At 42.1% G+C, this 24,674-nt stretch overlaps 1 pseudogene; it reads right to left on the reverse strand.

Moving 5' to 3' along the window:
- Window positions 1–3,783: 3,783 nt before the first annotated feature.
- LOC136398371 (NADH dehydrogenase [ubiquinone] 1 alpha subcomplex subunit 12 pseudogene) lies at window positions 3,784–23,549 on the reverse strand (annotated as a pseudogene).
- Window positions 23,550–24,674: the final 1,125 nt, after the last annotated feature.

Below are 24,674 nucleotides of genomic sequence, written 5' to 3' on the forward strand. Positions count from 1 at the left end.
CCATCCCAAATAGATGGATAAATAGGAAGGGATAGAGATGAGAAGCATCAATTCTTCGTTGCAGCTCCTTAGTTGTTCAGTAATTGCTTTTTCATATGTGCCTTAAGCGGCAGGTGGGGGTGGGGGTGGGGCTAGAGCAGAGTGAGTGACCCCTTGCTCAAGCCAGTGACCTTAGGCTCAAGCCAGCAATTCCTCACTCAAGCTGGTGTGCCTTCACTCAAGCCAGATGAGCCTATGCTCAAGCTGGTGACCTCGGGGTTTTGAACCTGGGTCCTCCGCATTTCAGTCCGACACTCTGTCCACTGTGCCACCACCTGGTCAGGCCCAAATAGCATTTTTAACTCAGGTTTCATGCTTATCTATTCTGATTCATCCAGCAACCAATAAATTCTGGTTTAGTCTTGAGTAATGATTGGAAATGGATAAACAAACTATATTCACATTCTAAGAGGCATTTCACATGGTAAAAATTCTATTCACCTTTCTTGATTGGTTTATTTCCTTGGAATATAATGCTTTCTTGTAAAACTTTGTACCTGACAGTAAAAGAAAAGAAGGGTAATTTGTTTCTAAAATTTGAAGAAGGCTATTGAAAATGTAACAATTTAAAAGAGGATTTTGTTGTTGTTGTTTGTTTTTTTGTATTTAATTTCCACAAATCTTGACCTTTGCTAACAAAGTTTAGTTTTGGCCTCTCTATTGTACTTGACAGATTCCAACTGAACTAAACTCTTCAGTCACAGTAAATGTTAGTGCCTGGAACAAATATTTGTGGAATGGCTTAGTTGAATCCATTTAGGTTCACAATAAACAAATACAGGCACACTTTTCCTAGACAGGCTCTGTTAAATTTAGCAATTATTGCTATTGGTGTTGGCCAAGTAGACCAAGGTTTAACATTTTATTAAATACTTTATCCTATCCTTGGAGTGAGGTGCATTTCAGTGCAACTATATTTATATATGTTAATGGGCATGAAAACAATTATAGATTAGATGTGAGATAGGCTTCAGAACCCAGATTTATAGTTTTAGGCACACTAAGTGGAGCAAAGACTTCCATAGTTTACTTACATCTGACTCGTCTCTACATCCAAGCTCATGGGAGAATTGCATGTTCTTGTCCTGGCAGTTAGTCATCACCATGTGACTTGCTTTGGTCAACAGAATGTGGTGCCTGACTTTCTAGCCTTTTCTTCACCAGCCAAGCATGTGTTAGTTGGTCCTTGCATCAATCTGAGTCCCTGAGTAACTGGGATGAGCAGAGCTGGTCCTCTGACCTGCACTGGTTTATGGATCCTTAGTAAGAAATAAGCTGAGACATTTAGGTTGTCTGTGAGGGCAGCATAACCTAGGAAGTCTTGACTGATACAGTAAAATATATAATATATTTATACATATAAAAGAGATGAATATGCATGTAGGTGGATAGTAATAGAACACATAGGTCACCGAATTTTGTTTCCTTTTTTCTTGGGCACAAAGACAGGCAACATTGTAGCTGCTATTGCAGGTAGAAGTCCTTTTCAATGAAATGTGAAAATAAATTATATCAGCCATTGATAGGTCTGGCCCATAGAACATCTTCCATGTTCTTCTTCTTTTCTGTCATCCAGATGCAGAGGCTCCAAAGAGGCTTCTGAGACTCTGGGAGAGGGTAGCATCAGTAGATGAATGAAGCATGGGTCCCTGAGTGACAGCCAAGAGCAGAGTCCTCATACTGCCGCAGGAAACAGGATGGGCTGTCATTGAGTCATTAAAACAAAACAAACCACTTTTTTTTTTTTCTGAAGTTGGAAACGGGGAGGCAGTTAGACTCCTGCATGTGCCCAACCGGGATCCACCCGGCATGCCCACCAGGGGGCGATGCACTGCCCATCTGGGGCATTGCTCCACTGCAACCAGAGCCATTCCAGTGCCTGAGGCAGAGGCCACAGAGCCATCCTCAGCGCCCGGGCCTACTTTGCTCCAATGGAGTCTTGGCTGCGGGAGGGGAAGAGAGAGACAGAGAGGAAGGAGAGGGGGAGGGGTGGAGAAGCAGATGGGTGCTTCCCCTGTGTGCCCTGGCTGGGAATTGAACTCGGGACTCCTGCACGCCAGGCCGACGCTCTATCACTGAGCCAACCGGCCAGGGCAAAACAAACCACTTTTATTTGATTAAACTGCTGAGTATCTGGAGTGGAAATTAGCAATCGTTTTGACACTTTAGTTTGAAATAAGTCATACTTGTATACTTTTTTAAAAGATACCTACTTCTACCTCAAACTTAGAATCTTACTTTGTAGAGAAATATAACTATTCTTATTAAAGTTAAGAATAAGACAAGGACAAGAGAATTGCCATTATTATTTAGCATCCTGTTGGTTCTAGCCAATGCAATTAGACAAGAGAACAAAATCATGATTTTTAATTAAACCAGATAATTGTGGGTAGCACTGGCCCACAATTACCACTAATACCTCCAGATAGCTAGTATTTGATAAAGAGAATGTGAAATCCATGAAGCATAAATGGATTATATAATGAATGATGTTAGAACAGCAAGAGAAACATCTGAATAAAACAGGATCCCTTTAACTATTAACTCCATTTAAATTCTAGCTCTACAATAGCTTTAAGTGTAAAACAAATAAAATAATGGGAATACTAAACAGAGCATGACAAATTAAAAAATATTGAAATGGGGCCCTGGCCGGTTGGCTCAGCGGTAGAGCGTCGGCCTGGTGTGCGGGGGACCCGGGTTCGATTCCCGGCCAGGGCACATAGGAGAAGCGCCCATTTGCTTCTCCACCCCCCCCCCCCCCGTCCTTCCTCTCTGTCTCTCTCTTCCCCTCCCGCAGCCAAGGCTCCATTGGAGCAAAGATGGCCTGGGCGCTGGGGATGGCTCCTTGGCCTCTGCCCCAGGCGCTAGAGTGGCTCTGGTCGCAGCAGAGCGACGCCCCGGAGGGGCAGAGCATCGCCCCCTGGTGGGCAGAGCGTCGCCCCTGGTGGGCGTGCCGGGTGGATCCCGGTCGGGCGCATGCGGGAGTCTGTCTGACTGTCTCTCCCCGTTTCCAGCTTCAGAAAAATACAAAAAAAAAAAAAAAAATATTGAAATGGGAAAGGTCTTTCTAATTATAATACAACTCTTAAAAATCACAAAACAAAGATTGTTAAATTCAAATATATAATTTTTTTGAAAGTTCAAAAGTTAAAGAACAAATTAGGAAAAACACATAGGAACTGTTTCATTAGCAAAGGGCTAGTTTTCCTAATATTTAAAATATTCTTTATAAATCAATGAGAAAAACTTTAATAATTTAATAGAAAAATAGGGAAAGAATTTAAACAGGCAGGTCCTGGAAAAGTCAATAAAAATAAATGACCCCTTTACCTAGTTTTTTACTATGGAAAACTTCAAATCCATACTAAACTCGAGAGAATAGTACAATGAACTTCCCTGGTCTGTAACCATTATCCAGCTTCAACATTTGTAAACTAAAAGCCAATCTTACTTTCTCATACCCCTACTATCTATTTTCTTCAAAAATTTTATTCTCCACCAACCAGATAAACAAAGATTTTTAAAAATCAACACATTTGGCTGGAAGAAAACCACACACCAAAAGGTATGTATACAGTGCTAGAAGAAATGTAAATCAATGACCATTTCTATAGAGCTATTTGTTCTTTTTTTAAAAAAAAATCAAATAGCTTTAATCAAGTTAATAGTAAGCAGTGAAAGTGCAATTACATGAAAAGCCTCATATTTTACACATTTAAATTGTTCTTTTTTTCACTGTTTTTACTTGTAAGGTGTGGAAGGTGGGCCCTGCTCTTGAATCTTCTTTCTAGTGGTGAAATAAAGTACATATTGTCTGGAGTACCACTCCGTTGAGTTCATGGTCTGTGAAATGAATTTATGAGCAGTAGGTGGTTTTATTCTCGGAGGATCATCCATTCTACAGGAAATAAAGCCAGTGATGTCATTCAGGGGGTGCCATGCTTCCATCCACATCCCACGATGTGTTTTTGTCATTCATTTCAGTAGTACACATGTATAACCCATCGGTGATGGCCAAAAAACTGTTATCTTCATAGTATTTATTTCCATATCTGTCTTTCCCCACTCATGTACATTCGCATCATTTGCCTTGAAGAGAATTCATAGATAGCCTTGGAAGCTCCATGGCCACTGACCAGCTGCAGCCTGTGCTTTAAGACTTGCAAGTACTCTGTCTTGCCCTTCCCAGAAAGCCATGCAAAATACCTCAGAAGGCTAGAGCAATTTGTTCTTGTCTATCAAAACCATAAACACTTTGATCCAACAATTTCCTTTCTAGGATTTTTTATGCAGCATTACTTGTACACATGCAAAACTACATATCTACAAAGTGATTAATTATAATAGGCAATGATTGGGAAAAACTGAAATGCTAATACTTTATAGCTATGAAAAAAGGGGACGAAACTGTACTGAAACGGAATGGTCTCCATAGTATATAGGGAAGTGAATATGCAAAGTGCAGAACAGTGTAGTCAGGGAAGTTCCCATGTTATCTGTATGGAAAGAGTCCTATAGCTAGCAGCCAGTGCCCTCTCTGGAGGGAAACTGGGCAGTGAGAGGATCAGGACAGAATGGGGGAAATTCAGTTTTCCTCTACATATGATTTTGAATTATGTTTCATTTCCAAGTACTAAATATTCATACATAAAATTTAGTTATTAAAAAACAGCCTAATCAGTGGTGGCACAGTGGGTAAAGCATTGATCCAGCTTGAGTGTGGGCTCACCAGCTTTACGCAAGGTTGCTGACTGAGTGTGGAATCACTGACATAATCCCAAGGTTGCTAGCTTGAGCCCAAGGCCTCTCTGGCTTGAGTAAGGGGCCACTGGCTCCACTTGCACCTCCCCATGCCCTCAAGGCACGTATGAGAAGCAATCAATGCACAATTAAAGTGAAGCAACTACAAGTTGATGCTTCTCTCTCTGTACCTCTCTCTCCTTTCCTGTTTCTCTTTCCCTTTCTCTCTCTCTCTCTAAAAATTAAAATAAAATATAAAACAGAGTCTGACCTGACCAGGCAATGGCACAGTGGATAGAGCATTGGATTGGGATGTGGAGGACTTAGGTTCGAGACCCTGAGGTCGCCAGCTTGAGTGTGGGCTCATCTGATTTGAGCAAGGCTCACCAGCTTGAGCCCAAGGTTGCTGGCTTGAGCAAGGGGTCACTCGGTCTGCTGTAGTCCCCCGGTCAAGGCACACATGAGAAATCAATCAATGAACAACTAAGGAGCCACATGAAGAATTGATGTTTCTCATCTCTTTCCCTTCCTGTCTGTATGTCCCTATCTGTCCCTCTGTCTGACTCTTTCTGTCTCTGCCACAAAAAAACCAAAACAAAACAAAACAAAAAACAGAGTGTGGCAACCACCACACTGTATGTTTAAGCAAAGCACACTATTTGTCTCCTGTTAGCCAATGATACACTGATGATGACTTCTCTTTGGAAATTAAAAAAATGAGTCATTTAAAAATTATAGTAATTTTTCAAATTAAAAAAAAAATAGTGACAATCTCTGATCTTGGTTGATAATTATAAAGGATGATAATTCTGTGGAGAAAATACACTTGAACTAAGAAAATAAATAAAATTGAGAAAGTATTTACTTGTGTTCTAAGAAATAAATATTCCACCTTGGCCAGTTGGCTAAGTGGATAAAACATTGGCCCAGGGTGTGGAAGTTCCAGGTTTGATTCTCATCAGGGCACACAGGAGAAGTGATCATCTGCTTCTCCACTTCCCTCTCCCTTCTTTCTCTCTTCCCCTCCTGCAGCCATGGCTCGAATGGTTGAGCAAGTTGGCCCCAGGTGCTGAGGATAGCTAACATAGCTCAGTTGCCAAGCAGTGGAGCAGCAGCCTCAGATGGGCAGAGCATCCCCTGTAGGGAGCTTGCCAGGTGGATCCTGGTCAGGGTGCATGTGGGAGTCTGTCTCTGCCTCCCCACTTTCACTTAGTAAAATAAATAAATAAATATCCTGTGAAATGGTGCCAGCAATTCACACACACACATGCACACACACAAATACACATGTGCACACACACACACATGCCCCCACACTGCTATCTCTCTAAATTGGTTCTCCCCACAAGCAGGGTGGAATAACACATTGGTGGATGTGAAAGCAGATGCTTGCCTATGACGTGCACTTTCAAGTCCCTTGGCAGCTTTGGCAGTTGAGAGAAAGCCCTGTTTGATCAAACATCATGTGTTTTAAACTGCACTTTATTTTACAGCTTTCCAAAGAGTTGTCCAAAATGCTCCCACACCCTTCCCATAGCGAGCCCAGCAATTTCATGTGTGTTTCTCCCACCCACTGGCTGGCTGCAAGGTGTGCACTAGGTGCCAAGAGGCCTCTCATCCCTCAAAAAGGACATTGGAGGCTTTCTTGTCTTATCCCATCACCGAGTATTGCTGCCCACACCCACTCCCAGCTACCTCTTGAGAGTAGTTTGGCACCAGTGTTGAGATGCCTCTGCAAGTGAGTAGATGGCCGTGTGCCATGTAAAATGGACTTTATACCTACATTTGTAAAATTTTATAACACTTATAAGAAATAATGAACCTACATGATTTAGTAGTGCAGAATTTCATACAGATAACTCATCTGAGAACCCTGGAATGGCACTAAAACTAATTTACCCTAATCAATGATTCGGAACTTGTGAAGTGATACCTGCCTGTCTCAGTGCTAATTGACCAATACATTTTTATGGAGCCCTTGCCATGGGCAAAGGTCCATTCTGGGGTTAAGGAGGGCTAGGGATGCAGTGATAAATAAAAAATACAAGGCCTATGCCCTTCTGAAGCCAATAGGCTAGCAAAGTAAGATTTATATTTAGTGTTAAATGTTCAGTTTAACCTTAAAGTGGATGCTGTCCCATTCAGATCAGCCCCTTGGATCAGTGGCTCTGTGCCCCTCAGGTTCCCCTTTCAGGGACATGGCATTACAGCTGACAGCCCTCAGCTGAACTCCGCCTTGGATACTGCCCTCTGCAGCAGAGAATGGCTTAAGTTCAAGGTCTCAAATGTCTCTCCCCAGGAGACATCTACATCTGATCACTGATTGCCCATGATAGGTACAAAGCAATGACATAGTCCTCCCTCTGGTAGCTGGAACTGTCTTTTTTTTTTACATTGTTTTCAAAATGACCTAATTCTTTTATTAAGAAAGTAGAGAACATAGTGATTTTGTTTATTTCTTAATCTTACTCTTCTTTCTATGTAGATGGACTATTTCCCTGATATTTGTGAACCAAATATAAATGTGTTTTTATTTTTTTATTAAAAAATAATTCATTTATTGATTTCAGCGAGAGAGGAAGGGGGAAAGAGAAGGTGAGGGAGAGACAAGAACATTGAGCTGCTCCTGCATGTGCCCTGACCTGGGATCAACCAGCAACCTTTGTGCTTTGGGACGATATTGTCACCAACTGAGCTGTCCAGCCAGTAAATACAAATATGTTTTTAGAGTAATCTTTCAAATCTGTGTCTCCTTTTCCTACTATATTTGATACTATATTTGGTTGTCATATTGAAGGTGTGCTGTGGCATCTAGTGGGTAGAGGACAGAGATGCTGCTCAACATCCTTCAATGTACATCACAGCCCCCACCACAAAGAATGACCCAGTCCAAATGTCAAATAGAGCTGAGATTGAGAGTTGTCCCTAAGTAAATGGCATTGGCAGCAGCTCACCTCACATACTTACAGCATATCCTTTAATGGGGGAAAGAGACTCTAGCTGCCTCTGAAGAAAGAGATGTTCTGACTTCCCACAAGTCCAAGCATACAGGTGTCCCAGCCTAATGGTCTAAGGCAGTGGTCCCCAACACCTGGACCACAGACCGGTTCTGGTCCGTGGGCCATTTGGTATCAGTACCGGTCCGTGGGCCATTTGGTACCGGTCTGCAGAAAAAGAATAAATAACTTAACATTATTTCCATTTTATTTATATTTAAGTCTGAATGATGTTTTATTTTTTAAAAATGACCAGATTCCCTCTGTTACATCCGTCTAAGACTCATTCTTGATACTTGTCTCGGTCACGTGATATATTTATCCATCCCACCCTAAAGGCCGGTCCGTGAAAATATTCTTTTTTTTTTTTGTATTTCTCTGAAGCTGGAAACGGGGAGAGACAGTCAGACAGACTCCCGCATGCGCCCGACCGGGATCCACCTGGCATGCCCACCAGGGGCGACGCTCTGCCCACCAGGGGGTGATGCTCTGCCCCTCCGGGGCGTCGCTCTGCCGCGACCAGAGCCACTCTAGCGCCTGGGGCAGAGGCCAAAGAGCCATCCCCAGTGCCCGGGCCATCTTTGCTCCAATGGAGCGTTGGCTGTGGGAGGGGAAGAGAGAGACAGAGAGGAAGGAGGGGGGGAGGTGGAGAAGCAAATGGGTGCTTCTCCTATGTGCCCTGGCCGGGAATCGAACCCGGGTCCCCTGCACGCCAGGCTGACGCTCTACCTCTGAGCCAACCGGCCAGGGCCCGTGAAAATATTTTCTGACATTAAACCGGTCCATGGCCCAAAAAAGGTTGGGGACCACTGGCCTAAAGTAGTTGTGCTCTTTGTAGTCATAGCTTGGAATAGGACAGATTTATGGATTTAAAACAGGGCCTGCCACTGCAGCTTGAAAGGGTGGGGAGCTTGTTCTCAGAAGACTGAGATACTGTTCCACCCAAAGGAAAAGTGTATGTATGAATAACAGCTGAAGACAGAAAAAGAAACAGAGAGACAAAGAGATCCAATCTACTGAAGACCTAAGAGCAAGGTTTAGGTGGTCATTCAATAAAGTGTTTTTGGATGTTTTCTTTCAATGATAGAAATCAATGAAATACTGTCAAGGGAAGTGAAAGACATGCTTCTGCGTTGGTGTAAGATTTCCCTGTAAGTTCTTTATAAATTTTGACTATTAATCCCTTATCAGACGAATCAGTAAATATGTTCTTCCACTGAGTGTGTTGTCTTTTCATTTTGATAATGGTGTGTTTTGCTGTGCAAAAGCTATTTAGTTTGATGTAGTCCCATTTGTTTATTTTGTCCTTTATTCTACTTGCCTGTGGAGATATAGTGGCAAAAATATTGTTATGAGAGATATTGTAAAGTCTATTGCCTATGTTTTATTCCAATATTTTTGTGGTTTCACAACTTGCATTCAAGTCTTTTATCCATTTTGAGTTTATTCTTGTGTATAGTGTGAGCTGGAAGCTACACTACACACATTTTGTTGTTATTGTTGTTTTGCATATAGCTGTCCAATTTTCCCAACACCATTAATTAAACAGACTGTCTTTACTCCATTGTATACTCATGCCTCCTTTGTCAAATATTAATTGACCATAAAAGCATGGGTTTATTTCTGGGTTCCCTGTTATGTTCCATTGATCTATATGCCTGTTCTTATGCCAGTACCAAGCTTTTTTTTTATTTACAATGGGTTTGTAGTATAACATGATATCAGGAAGTGTGATACCTACCACTTTGTTCTTTATTTTTAAAACTGCTGAGGGTATTCAGGTTCTCTTTTGGTTCTATATAAATTTTTGTAATATTATTTCCATATCTGTGAAGTTTGCCATTACTATTTTAAAAGGAATAGCATTAAATTTATAGATTGCTTTGGGTAGTATGGACATTTTAATGATGTTGATGCTTCTTATCCTTGAACATGGTATATGCTTCCACTTATATGTATCGGTCTTGATTTCATTTTCCAATGTCTTATAATTTTCTGAGTACAAGTCTTTTACCTCCTTGGCTAAATTTATTCCTAGGTACTTTATTTATTTTTTTATTGTTGTTGCAATAGTGAAGGGGATTGTTTCCTTAATTTCTTTTTATGACAGTTTATTGTTGGCGTATAAAAATGTCACTGATTTATGAATATTTATTTTTTATCTGCCACCTTGCCAAATTCATTTTTCAGGTCTAGAAGTTTCTTGGCTGAGACTTTAGGGTTTTCTATGTACAGTACCATGTCATCAGCAAATAGTGATAGTTTTACCTCTTCTTTTCCAATTTGGATGCCTTTTATTTCTTCTTCTTGTCTGATTGCTGTGGCTAGGACTTCCAGAACTCTGTTGAATAAGACTGGTAAAAGGGGGCACCCCTGTCTTGTTCCTGGTCTAAAGGGGATTAATTTTAATCTTTGCGCATTGAATATGATGTTGGTTGTCCATTTGTTTTATATGGCCTTTATTATGTTGAGGTATGTTCCCTGTATTCCCACTTTGTTGAGAGTTTTGATCATAAATGAGTGCTGAATTTCATGGAATGCTTTTTCTGCATTTATTGATATAATCATGTAATTTTTGTCCTTCATTTTGTTCATGTGGTGAATCACATTTATTAATTTGCAAATACAGTGCCAGCCTTGCCTCCCAGGAATAAATTCCATTTGATTATGATGTATGATCTTTTTAATGTATTGTTGGATCTGATTTGCTAATATTTTGTTGAGAATTTTAGCATCTAGGTCTATCAGGGATATTGGCTTATAGTTTTCTTTCTTTGTAGTGTTTTTACGTGGTTTTAGAATTAAAATAATGCTCATCTCATAAAATGAGCTTGGAAGTTTTCTCTCCTTTTGAATTTTTGAATAGCTTCAGAAGAATAGGTGTTAGTTCTTCTTTGAATGTTTGGTAAAATTTGCCTGTGAAGCCATCTGGTCCAGGACCTTTGCTTGTTAACTGTTTCAATTTCAATTGTTGTACTCGGTCTGCTTAGGTTTTCTGATTCTTTGATTCAGTTTTGGAAGATTGCATGTTTCTAGGAATTTATCCATTTCACCTACATTGTCCAATTTTTTGTTTTATAGATCTTCATAATATTTCCTTACAATCCTTTGTATTTCTGTGATGCCAGTTGTTACTTCTCCTTTTTCATTTCTAATATTTATTTGGGTCCTCTCTCTTTTTTTCTTGATGGATTTGGTTAAAGTTTCATCCATCTTGTTTACGTTTTCAAGAACCAGCTCTTGGTTTTATTGATCTTTTGTACATTTTTTTTTTGTCATTATGTCATTTATTTTCACTCTGATCTTTATTATTTCCTTCCTTCTTACTTCCTCTGGAATTTATTTCTTGTTTTTTTTTTTTTTTTCTAGTTCTTTTAAGTGCAGGGTTAGATGGTTTATTTGAACTTTTCCTTACTTGTTAAAGTATGCCTGTAGTTTTATGAATTTTCCTCTCAGGACTGCTTTCGCTGTGTTCCATAGATTTGGGGTGGCTGTATATTCATTTTCACTTGTCAAGGAAATTTTTGATTTCTTCCTTGATCTTTTTGTTAAACCATTCATTACTTAATAACATTCTATTTAGCCTCCAAGTGTTTGAATGTTTTTAGTTATTTTATTGTAATTGATTTCTAATTAGATTCATTTGTTATAATCAGTCTGCTTAGGTGTGGGGTGACCAGCCTGGATGTTAGGACCCTCACTTTAGACTGATTGTTGCCCCTGAAGTAGGGGTCTTTTGGTCAGGAGCTCAGATGGGGCAAGTGCCTTATACTCCAGAACTTAATCCCTTAGCCACTCTGGATACTCCAATTCTATTTCTCCCCAGCAAGGTGAGCAGCAGTTTCAGATTGGTTGGGGTTGACAGACTTCTCTGCAGAAGTTCTCCCAGCTGGGGAGCCCCTAGTCTCAGGCAGAAAGATCAAGAGAGTCCTCCACTGGGGTTGACTGTGCTCCCCTAGAAAGTGGTTAAGACCCTTGACCCGGCCCAGCAATAGGCTCCAGTAAACCTGTACCTTGAATGTCCATGTTCCAAGACTCTCTCCCTTGTCCCTGTGGAAGCTATCCAGCGGGGCAGGATATCCAGGACCTGGCCAGCCAACTGTGAAGGTCCTCCGTGTCCAATGTACACATGAGCTGCTGTATAGGTGCTGACCACAGAAAGCAGAACTTGCCTCAGCTGTGCCTGGTGTCAATGAGCCCTCCCTTCAGATACGCTGGCAGAAAGGGCCATTGGGTCCTGCTCTAATTCTCTCTGCAACTGGCCCCTGGATGTGCCATCCCTGGGCTTCCCTGGAGGGAACCTGGTACAGACCAGTGCAGCATTAGATATTGCCCATGACTATCCCTCAGCAACCTTCTTGGAGCTACAAGCAAACCAGAGGTTGTGACTACCTCTGCTGGGCCCAGGAGCACATGGAAATACCAAGCCACACAACTAGGCTGGCTTTTACCCACACTGGGCCTAGGAGAAAATAAGCAAAAGGCCCAAGGTTTCTTAAAATTTACCTCTTGCTGCCCCTGTCTGCTTGTTGGGCTTGGCCACTGAAAGAAACCTCTAGTAGAGTCTAGAGCAGGGGTTGGGAACCTATGGCTTGCGAGCCAGATGTGGCTTTTTTGATGGCTGCATCTGGCCCGCAGACAAATCTTTAATAAAAAAAATAATAACGTTAAAAATATAAAACATTCTCATGTATTACAGTCCATTCATTTCCTACCACTCATGTTCATGGTTACGGGTGGCTGGAGCCAATCACAGCTGTCCTCCGGGACAACACAAAATTTTTATTGGATAATGTGTAAAGTACACGGGTGATTGTATGGCTCTCAAGGAATTAAATTTTAAAATATGTGGCATTCATGGCTCTCTCAGCCAAAAAGTTTCCCGATCCCTGGTCTAGAGGCTGGGGTAATTCAGGGATTAGGAAGGGTGGTGGGTGTGGCTCCCATTCTATAGCCCTAGGAGTCAGTCTGTCCTGACTTTTTTCATAGACCTTAGTAGGTTGTGGCCACTAGGAGTTTGTGGGTGTGGCCTCTGAAATCCAGAGATGTGGTCTGCCCACAGTCCAGACAGTTTCTACTGAATGGGAGCATGAGGCAGAAGTACCAGTCATATTATCAGGAGAATTTGGGGAAAAGCTCTGGCTTCAACATCAGTAAACTGAGTCACTGATAACCCCCCTCACATCCCGCCTCGCTTCTGGCTTACTTCTCAAAATGGCCCAATCTCCATAGGGTGGTGCAAGAGAGATTCCCAAGGGTGGAACAGTTGCTTCCCCCAAGCTGATGTGGCTTGGAGGGGACTGTTCCACCCAAAAAAGATGACAACTGTGGTATTAGAGAATGACTCAGTACAGGGGTTTTGATAGTCGTCTCCCACAGTGTCTCTCCCTGGGCCACCAACTTCACACTCTCTTCATGCAGCTCTGGTCCTTTCAGCCCTCCCTTGGCTGGAGCCCTGGTAAGTGGCTGTGAATGAGATTTTTTGCATGGACCCCTTAAGATGGAGCCTGTGTCTCTGAGAGCTCCATCTCTTTGTCACAGACAGAAACTTCATCCGTTTTGATTGCCAAATGCTATGTTGGCACCTCTTCTAGGCTCTGGTGCTCTAGGGGTGGGGTGCCTTGCCTGGGTCTTAGGACCCTCACACCAGGGCAGACCTCTCTGCAGCTGAGTGCCCCTCTGGACGCTAGTTGCCCTTTGTTCCTGGGAGCAGGACAGCCCTTTTCACATCTCTGCCCTTCCTACCCATCTTGATATGGTTTCTTCTGTGACTTCTTGGTTATGGACTCCTCTTTATTTAGTCTGAAGTTGGTTTTTCAAGATGATTGTTCTTAAATTTAATTGTAATCCAATTTGGTCCTGGGAGGTGGCAGTTGGAATGTCTGCCTACCCCACCGCCCTCTTGGAATCCCCCCTTGGTTTCTTTTTTCTCTTTGCTACTCTGATTGGGTATTTTTTGCTTCCTTATTTTCCATATTTTCATTTTGAGTCTTGGCTTCATCTACTCTGTAGATTTTCTGTAAATTATTCTTCATTTTTTTAGTGTATTCTTTGTTTCTGACTGGTTCTTTTTTTATGATTTGCAAGTCTTTTATATAATATTGAAGTTCTCATTAAGTTCATTAAGCATCCTTATAACCAGTGTTTTGAACTCTGCAACTAGTAGATTGTTCGCCTCCATTTTTAGCTTTTTTTTTTCTGGAGTTTTATTATGTTCTTTCATTTCAAACATGTTTCTTTGTGTCCACATTTTGACAGCCTCACTGTGTTTGTTTCTCTGTGTTAGGTAGAACTGCTATATCTTCCAGGGTTGGTAGAGTGGCCTAAGTTAGTATGTTTCCTATAGAGTCCAGTGGCATAGTCTCTTCAATATCTCAAGCTAGGCACTTGAGATGTGCCCCTCCCATGTAGGCTATGTACCCCCTCCTCTCGTAGTTGAGCCTTGATTGGTGTTGGCACATCAATGTGAGGGATTTACCCTCAGGCAAATTAGCTGCAAGGACTGGCTGTGACCACTGACCACTGACCTTTGACCACCATAGAGGATCAGCTGTGCAGAGTTCTATCCCACAGAACAAGACTTACTGCAGCAGTGCTATGATGCTCTTGAGTTGGCCCTGTGAGTATGTTGCCTGTGGAGATGGTTGGGTGATGGTGCTTTGATGTGGTCTGAAGCTGTCCACTGAGTGTGCTGGCTCTGGGGCCTCCTGGGAGATGCAGACCAAGGTCAGCTGCCACCTATGTTCTGCCCGGGCCACCCAGTATAAACTACAAAGCAATCTTAAAGCAATCTTTAGATAGCTGCCACTTGTGCTGGGCTTGGAAGTACCCAAGTGAGTATTTCTGGGCCTGGTGCCACATAACAAGAGATACAAGGCTTGCTAAGGCCAGGTGGTTCTTGTTTGAGAGATTTTAAGTAAAATCTGAAGAATAAGTCTAGACAGGCCATTGGTATAGAAAAACCATTGGAAACAGCTTGGGTGGGCTTAAAAGTTGGGTGGGGCAGGGCCTCAGGGGATCACAAGGATAGGGCAAACAGTGTGAGCTAGGTTGATAGAATCTAAGATATGCCACCCATCTGCTGGCTCTGTGGAAGGGGAGATCTCATCAAAGGAATAGTGCCTTTGCCAGCACTTGTGTCTGGGAGAAAGCTGGTCCCCCATCCCCAGCTTTTGCCCTGATACTGGACAATTCAGTTCCTCCCTGTATGTCTATGGTACCTTTCAAGCTGCTGCCCCTATGCTGGAGCTCAGAAAGAGTGAGTGTGAGTTAGTCTGTGTATGGACCCTTTAAAAGGACCTGCTTGGGACTCCAGCTGCCACTGTCCCCCTCAGCCTCAATCCCTGATGGTTTTTACAGCCAGAAGTTATGGGGACTTCGCTTAATGACACTTGAACTTTGGGGTGGAAGGCCTGGTGTGGGGCTGGGACTCCTTGCTACTTAGGGGGTATCTTTGCAGCTGAGATAGCCCTCCTGACTTTTATTTGCCACACATGGGTGTGGAACCAGACTGTTCTGCGTCTGTGCCCCTCCTACCAGCCCAGATGTGACTTCTTTTTTAATTTCTTAGTTGTAGGAATTCCATTCAGCTAAATATCAGCTGGTTCTAAATTATGGTTGTTTCTGTAGTTTAGCTATATTTTTGATGTGGTTGTGGGAAGAGGTGAGTACCGTGTTTACCTACGTTGCCATCTTGACTGGAAGTCCAAATAAAATTTTTTTAAAGAAAAAAATTTCTAACAGAATCCCAGGTTGAATGAATTGCCTTTGTTGTAATACTTAAGTATGAACAATCACACAACTATGCATAAACTCCCTTTACTTATCCATTTAATAAGTATAGTATAGAATTTTACATTATAAGTGTAAACATATATATATATATTTTAAATGATTTATAGATTAAGAAATCTAAATTATCTATAGATTAAGAAATCTATAGATCATTTGGTCTGGCAGGGAGGTTGAGACTCTGTATTTTAAGTGAGGCCCCAGTGGTGCTAATGCTGCTGGTTCACACTGCACACTAAGAATAGCGAGGGGGTGACTGCCTAAGGTCTCTTCAAAGAGCAACAGTCTTTAAAAGTGAGGGGAAGAAACAGTGTCGAATTCTGACCTTCCTTGTGTCTCCTGTGGACTTTGTATGAATCGAACAAACGTTGTGCAGCTGGGTTAACCTTTCTGTGTTTAGTTTTGATAAAGTTTGTTTGTGAAAAGGAAAAAAAAAGAAATCCATTCAATGTGACTATGGTATTAAGGTTTGTTTATTTTTAAATTTGTATGACCATTTTATCATCTTTTGAAAAATGATTCTATTCTTTCATCATTTCTCTATTTAAACTACTGTACTAGAAAAATTTCCTGAAACACTCTGCTCTGTTGTCTGGGCTTCATCTGGTTGAATGCATTGTTTAGTTCAGGGATGAACAAATTATAGCCTATGAGCCAACCTAGTTTGCAATCTTTTTTTGTAAAAAATAATTATTGGAATCGACCACACCCATTTATTTATGTATCATCTATGGTTGCTTTCCTACTACACTAACCAAGTTGAGCATATATATAAAAAACAACAACAAAAACCCTTAAAAAACCTGAAAGCCCTGAAAAGCCTAAAATAGTTACTGTCTGGTCCTATACAGAAATAGTTTTCCTACCCCTTATTTCTATGATCACTCTGTTCTTTTACCAGCTCATGGAAATTAAGGTAATACGTTTTTGGCACTAATGCCCGCATAAAGCCCAATGCAGAAATGAGTATTGTTTTCAAAGGAGGTGCTCAGTTATGGGAAGCACTTGATGATTTGAAATATGTTACAGATTTTGGACTATTATTTCTGGAGGAATTTAAACCACTTCATACGACCAGATGCTATGTGTTTATCACTGACATAAAATTGGAGGGAAGGATTTATTGGCTAAGGCAAGCTAAATTTCAACTTATCTAATTTGCACATTAGTGTTATAAAAAGGAGTTTTTTTTTGTCTATGAGAAAAATGAAAATTATTCAATAAAATTTTATTGCAAATCTATTAGGGATCCAAAAATGAATCAGACAGTTCTTGACTCAATGTTCTGAAGAGCTAGAATTTGGGGGTTTACTTTATTTCAAGATTTGGAATTCAAGGTGTCTTTAATTCCCCATGTATCAACTCTTTGGTGGACATCTTGTTAAACTCTTGGCCAATGCAAATGGCAGCCAGATTGCTTTATGTTCCATATGCCTGTTGTTTTATTAAAAACTTCTGCAGTTTAGGAAAATGGTCATAAAAAGAGGGCTTGAGAAAAAAAAAGGTGCTTCTTTCTACAGTTTGAAAAGAGATATTTTAAATACAGGCTCTGAAACTAGAGAGGGTATGCATCCATCTTTCCATTAACAACTGGGTGCTAAGTTTTCAGTGTGTCAAGAATTCTGCTAAGTGTTGGGGAGACTGTTGTGAATGAAACACACATACTTTCTACTCTCAGGTAACGTCCAGTCAGTCTATCAGGGCAGACGGCTTTATATATACAAGTGTGGGGAGATGTCCCGAACCTCATGAGATCCTACAATAGGGGGAACCTTGGTTAAATCAGGGGAAGAAAAAGCATCTTGGAAAAAAAATCAAATTTAGGCTGAGTTCTTGAATACGTAAGGGTTAGATAAACTAAACATAGGAGAAAAATTTTCAGGTAAACTATAGGCCCTGTACCCAGTTATCAGAAACTTTTGAGGAGTGAAAAAATAAAGATATCTATGGATATGTTGATCATGTATAACTGAGATACTTGCAAACTCTGCCTTTCAGCTTTTTCTTTTCTGGCCTTGGGATCCATGTTAAAACATCTTAGTGTTGTCTCTGTGATAGTTCATTGCTCATTGAGATATACTGACATTCAACCCTTACACTATTTTTTAACAGCCAGCACAGCAGGAGTTTACCTTTTGCCACCCATCTCGTTTTCATATAATCTCAAAAGTAGTAAAGCAGACAGACCAGTCTGTATTTGCCAAACTGTCTTGTGCTCTGAGCTTGTAATATATTGGCTATTCCTCCATCCTCCATAGAAGGAAACTTTGCTCTCATATTTCTTTCTATGAGCAAGACAAATGCATAACACATATTTCATAGGAGTTTAAAAATGCTTAATTTTAAGAATGCTTCTTAAGGATACTTTCTCCCTTTTCCTCATTCAGGTCAATTAGATACAGATGACCTCAAATGAGAGTGAAAGGGGTATCTTATTCTACAAAAAATTTATTTTAGAGGAAATGCATTATAAGTGAGATTGGTTTGAATAGACCCTATTTAACATCTGTGCACATTTTTACTCATGACAAATCACATACAAACTCTTTCCTGGAGCTGACACAAGATAGGTGGCTAAGGGTGGGTATTTGCAGATGGGTTCATCTAAAAGCACCTCTTTAAATGAAGTCTATATTAGAAGTCCCCTTACCCCCTTTGACGAAATGGATCCTGAGCCAGTTTGTTCCCTTTGCTTGTGCACTCCTCCTTGACAGGTGCCCTTGGAAGCTGGGGGCAGAAGGAATGCTTTCAGTTCTCAACCTGGTTTTCTGAAAACCTGCTGAAACTCTTTGGGCAAGTCATTTTATATATCTGAACCTTAGACTCTCATCCAAAGATGAGTTGTTTGCACCAGGTAATCATCAAAGTCCCTTTTTGCTGTAACATCCTGTGAATGAATCTACTGAACATGTTTCAAATTCCTACTCAGATAGAAATGGAGGTTGGATGTTTATTTAGCACAACATTTTAAGAGGAAGGTAGCATAATGACAAAAGTCCTTGAATGCTGGCTACTGCCATTTATGTCAACCTGCTATTTGGTAGTAAAAATAATTTGATTTGGTTTCTTTTCAAGGAAATTGGGATGAATTGGAATTTGAGTGCAGTGTCTAATAGATTACATCCCATAATATCCCCCTCCAACAAAATAGCTCTTACCTGAAAGACCACTGCTCATACCCCCTGGGACTTCTTTACATGAGTATCATGTTATTTCTATTAAACACAAGAACATGCAACAATTATGCAAAATTTTGCATGGGGTGGGGCATCACATTTCACCAGGGAATGAATATATAAAACCAGCTTTGAACCTGCAAACCCAGCTGGTCAGCATGCCCGAGGTAAGACCGTGTTAGTGAGGGGGTGACGACAGTGCTGAAGCCAGGAATTCATTTGTCTTCAGATACACTCACTCAGGCCATTGTTTCGAGTTCCCAGGTGGTTAGAGTGCTGTCCTCCTCCTTGGAACCTGTAGGCAGTGTTGAGCCAACAAGCATCTCTTTAATTTTATGTCTTAATATTTTTCTTTTCATCTTCCCATCCTATCTCCTTAATTTCCTACTTTTCCTTTCTTCTCAACTTTTTTCTCCTTTGTTTCAAGGCAATAAACATGGAAAAATTAGTAAGAAGTAGTAAAAAAAAAAGGGGGAGGAGTGTGCTATTTTAATATTTGATAGTCACTAACATTGCCAGCATAATATAAAATGAAGAAAAACCAGTTGGCAACTTTTAGTTACTCTGTATACTTTATACTCTGCTGAGATGTGTGCCCTTCCCTAGTGGGAGTATCTTCTTGTGTTGTGTGGTAAGAGGAAGCTTTGACCTTGTGGTGACTACAGAGGATGGCATAAAAACAAGTTACCAGGTTTTTGTTTGGGGTAGAAATTTTTTTGGTTTGTGCCAGGAACATCTGTCCCTTGTTATACACACATACCACACATACACATGTACAGTAAACACATACTCACATGGACACACACACTTAACACATACCACATACCTCCAACATATCACAACACATACCCCAACACCCAACATATACGCTATACAAATATATTTAGTGTATAGATACTATATACATGCACACACACATCCTCTCTACACCCACTACAGATGTAACAGATATGTGCATACATCCCAATCCAACACTTCTCCCACAAATACACACTATATACTCACAGATCACATACATGTACACAAATTTGTGTGAACATACCCACAGCTGGATGGGGAAAATCAGTCGTCTCTAAGGAGACACAGCCAGGAGGTGACAGGCACCATGAATGCACATGGGTTTAGCAAGTGGGAGGCTCTTTGCAAATAAGAGTTTTCCCAAACTTCCCTTTCCATATTCTAAAGCTTGATAGATTTTGAATGATAAAAAGGAGACAGATTTACCAGAAATCTTTTGTTTAACTACTTTCTTGGTTTCAATTTTTCATGATTTTAAAACCAAGCAAAATAGAAAACCCCCAACCCATACACACTATCATTGATGGCTGCTGTCATGCAGTTGGACTCAGGCTTATGCTTCAGGGTTTGTTGAAATTAAGGAAGGAGATTTCCTTTCCTACCTAGCTGATAAGGCCTTTCTGTTCAGCACCAACTTGTCTTCTAGCCAATAGAGAGTAAAGAAGCCCGAATGAGAAAACCAACACTCTCAATAACAGGCCGATACACAGTCCATTGACATGCCTTCCAGAGGCTCTTCCTCACTAACTGCCCTCCTGGAACCAAGCCGACCAGGCCAGGTGTTTAAAGAATTGCCACGGTGATGGTAGTTCCTGAGCATGAGTCACTTCTGTGGCTCGGAGACTCACTCTGCCTGTCCATTTTAGCACATTTCCTTTGAGTGTAGTTCGGCTGCCAAATGCAATGTGGCAGCAAGTTACTTGAAAACATTCAGAAAAAAGCCAGATTCCTCAGCCTTGGCTTACCTGCAGACCACATAAAAGGAGGTAATTGCAAACAGCTGCCCACCCACCATGCAACGGTGAGGAAGGTCATTTTAAAAAAATGTTAAAAATAGCAAAGTACTAAGAGCAGCCTATTCATTTGTTGACTCAAAAATATTTGCCACCAAGAAGAGTGTTCTGAACATACCCCAGGTAACATTACAAAAATACTTCACCCAGGGGTAGCCCATTGTAACCTCAGTAATTAATGATAATAATCATAGTTCCTATTTATTGAGCATTTACCATGTGTGGTGCCATTCATTGCTCTAAGCATCATCCGTGTACTAACTCATACCCCTGTGAAGAAAGAACTCTTCAGTATCACAGAGGGGAAAGCAGATACCTGCATCGTGATCTTTTTGAGAGATGTTAGGTCTTTTGCCCATTGGAGGGAGGGCCCTATTCTTTCTGTGTAGTAAGTCATTTGGCAAGACTAGAATTCTTCTATAATACCCTTCTTAGCATAATACCCTTTAGGTCCATCTGTGTTGTCATGTGAAAGGCAAGATTTCCTTCTTTTTTTTTTGGCCTAGTAGTCCATTATGTGATATAATGCAGGAAGTTGAGGCCAGGGAGGTTCATATTGGATTTGAGCATCCACTAGATTAACTAGAAGAATTGTAGAGCTGAAAGGCATTGGGCAATTCCCATTTATTAGAGTCTTATGGTGGTAGGTGAGTGAACAGGGGAAAATTGCCCCTGGGGAAAGTACCTATAGCCTTACACAGGCTCTGCACACAAAAGTGGCTATCTGTCATATGCTTACATCACTAATTAGGTAAAGTGACTGCAGCTGGAAACAAGAGGGAAAGCCTAACTGCTGCCTTTTCCCCTACACTCTGCCCCTTTAAGGTTGCTTGCCTCACAATCTACATGACAAGTACACCTATATCTTCTGTGATGGTCCCTGTGAAAGTAGTGAGGTACATTGCATCCATATCCCAGAGAAACAGTAGAGACTACAGCAACAGACTACTAAGGCACAAGTTATACTTAAAATGACAATCAAGGTGATACACCAACCTGCTGCTAAAGATGCCCACCATTCTTGGAGAGGACCCCAGTTCAGTGCTCCACTTTCTGGGTCTCCCCCATCAGGGCATGCAAGGCCTGGCCTACATTGTCCACCAAGGCATTTGCCACCACTAAGCTATGGATGAAAAGAGAGAGAGTGGTCAGCAGTACCAAAGGAGGCAAATCTTTCTCTTCTGGCAGCCAGGCCAGAGTTCTGTCTGCAGACAGCACAGTAGCAGGTACCAGAGGCTGCCCTGGAGGGGGCATACCAAACCTATTGTCCTGCTCACCAGGATCTGCTGGTTCTGTGTGCAGCAGAATGGGAGAACTCCTTATGGGCCATAAAGAAATTACAAAGGAGCCCTTCATAATGCTGTCTCCTTGAGCACTCAAGGGATAATACACTTCTATCTTAGCGGCCAGGTGCTGGTTGCCCAGGGAGTTAACTGGAGGTCTACCTCTAGCCCTCTACCCCACAGTGCCAACAAGGCCACCCATCGCAGGTAAGGGACCTGTACAGTCCAGGGCCATGTCCGTTGAAGCCGTTGGCCTTTAGGGAGGGCTTTTGGGGCAGGCAGCAGCATGTTGCCCTGCTGTCCAAAGCCCAGCTTGAGTAAAGTGTCCTTGGTGTGTATCTGCAACTGGACGGGAGCAGCTTCCCTGTGCAGGAGGGCTTGCACAGGTACTGGCCCCCCTGCCCCTCCCATGGGGGTCTCTCATTCAAAATCCAGAATACTGTCCACAAGCAGCATGTCCATCCAGCAAGGGAGCAGTGTCCCTTCTTGTTGCAGTTCCTGCTTCAAGAGTCTATTATACTGCTCAGTGATATCAGTAGCCTGTGGGTGGTAGGGGGATGTGGTACTTCCAGTTCACCCCTAGGTTTTGAGCCCATTGCTTCACCACAGAACTAGTAAAATGGGTACCATTGTTACTTTCAAGGACCAGCAGCTGCCTAGAGGCAGAACACAGGTGGTTCAGACCCTGTATATTCCAGGGCCACGTCCACTGGAGCCACTGGCCTTTACGGAGGGCTGTTGGGCAGCCCTCTGGTCTGGGTTATGAGCAGGGTTATGAGCAGGGTAGGCAGCCAAGCACACTGGTGGCAGTATTTACACAGGTGACTGTATACTGGTACCGGACCAATTTTGGTAACGGTGTGATGATGTCTACCTGCCACTATGTCTATGAAACATGGCCTCTCTGGATCTGTCCAGGTGATGCAGTTGTCTCAAAGGTACTTCTTGGAACACACTGCATACTAGTCATAAGCTGCAAGTACCTCTCTCTGCATAGGACACAAGCAAGTTCCATACCTTAACCATAGCTCACATAGTGATCTGCCCCACATGGAGCAGACACCAATGGAGCCATTGTGCCATATCACATTTGGGCACAGTCTCCAAACATCACATCTTTGCCAAGGTATCTGCCTCATCATTCCCAGGATGGGCTAGAGGGGCATGTCTTATGACATGATACGCTGTCACCTATTTCTGGTGTCCTACTTCCCATAAGTCCTGCCACATGACCTGATCCCATAGCAGATGGTGCATTACCATCCACTGGTTAATGTACCAAGTAGCTATCCAAGGAGTCAGTCCATGATAAGCAGCCCAACTGTTTGAGCAAATCACCAGAGGTGAAGTTTTATTACAGGCAATTAGCCATACAGCTCTTAATTCTGCCCACTAGCTGATATGGCCTATACCTATGTCCATCCAAATAGTCTCAATGGCTGGATGGAAAACTATAGCTATCTACCTGGCTTGTTGGCCCCTGTTAGAGTCAACAGTATACCAGGAACCCTTGGAGACAGGCATTCGACCTTCCTGGTAGGGACTGACTTCAGGTTCTGCCTCTTGAGCTCCAGCTGCACCTGACTCTAAGGTTGTATAAGTGATGGGACCCAAAACTTCCTGTAGTTCTGCTCTCAATGGGCTGGTACTGGAAGCACAGTGTTGTTGCAAGTATGCAGCCCACTTGGCCAGGGTGGAGGTTTGAACCATAGTGCTATGTGGTTTTTTTGCCCAATCTCTCACCCATCCCGCAAAGGGGTACATTGTCCTGACCATAACCTGAGTTATGTTTGTGACACTCTCAGTGGCTAGGAGGGTGACATACACAGCCACCGACTGTTTCTCCACTAGTGAGTAACAGACCTCAGTGCCTTTCCACATTTGGGACCAAAACTTAATAGGTTGCCATAAGCGCTTTCTCCGTTGCCACAAGCCCCATCCAAACCCCTCAGAGGCCACATGGACATCAAGCTCACAGGGCCTGGCAGAATCAAACACATTCAAAGCCGGTGCTACACTTTGTGCCTAATCAGTCCAGTCCCAGCAAACATCCTTCTGAATATGGTTATATAAGGGGTGCAGTAACTGAGCCAAATGGGGTATAAATGCTCACCAATACCCCAACAGACCTAGAAATTCGTATAACTGTTTTAGTGTAGTGAGCATGGGGAATGCCTGGATCTTAACTGTAACTGCATCAGGAATAAGTTTCATCTTACTTGACCAAACAACTCCCAAGACTTGACAGGTAATCCAGATCCTTATAATTTACCCTTGTTGACCACCCAGCCACACTCTTTCAAATGGGACAGCAGGGTAGGGACACTGCTTGCTCCAATTCTGGAAGAGAATCCCTGGTTAGCATGATATCATCAATGTAATTGTACATGTGAACCACCTCTAGCTGTTTCCATTTACCCAGGTCAGCAGTCACCAGCCCATGGCACAAGGTGGGGCTATGCAAATAGCCCTGGGGTAACACTGTAGAGGTCCATTGCCACCCTTCCCAAGTGAAGGCAAATTGATCTTGACTGTCTGCAGCTATATCAACAGAGAAAAATCTGCCACAAAGTGAAATGTCCTCAACTCATGGCTTAGCTGATCCATCATGTTAGCTATAGAGGGAATAATAGCAGCATGCAAAGGGGAACAACTTTATTAAGTTCTTTAAAATCCAGTCATTCGCCAGGTTTCATCTGGTTTGCACATAGGCCATACTGGGGAGTTGTAAGGACTGTGTGCTGGCTAGATGATCCCCACCTTTTCTAGTTCAAGGATCATCCTTGTGATTTCTTTATGATCACCTGGCAGGTGGTACTGCTTTGTGTTAGTCAC

The sequence above is a fragment of the Saccopteryx leptura genome, chromosome 3, assembly GCF_036850995.1.
Source record: "Saccopteryx leptura isolate mSacLep1 chromosome 3, mSacLep1_pri_phased_curated, whole genome shotgun sequence".
NCBI classification, from domain to species: domain Eukaryota; kingdom Metazoa; phylum Chordata; class Mammalia; order Chiroptera; family Emballonuridae; genus Saccopteryx; species Saccopteryx leptura.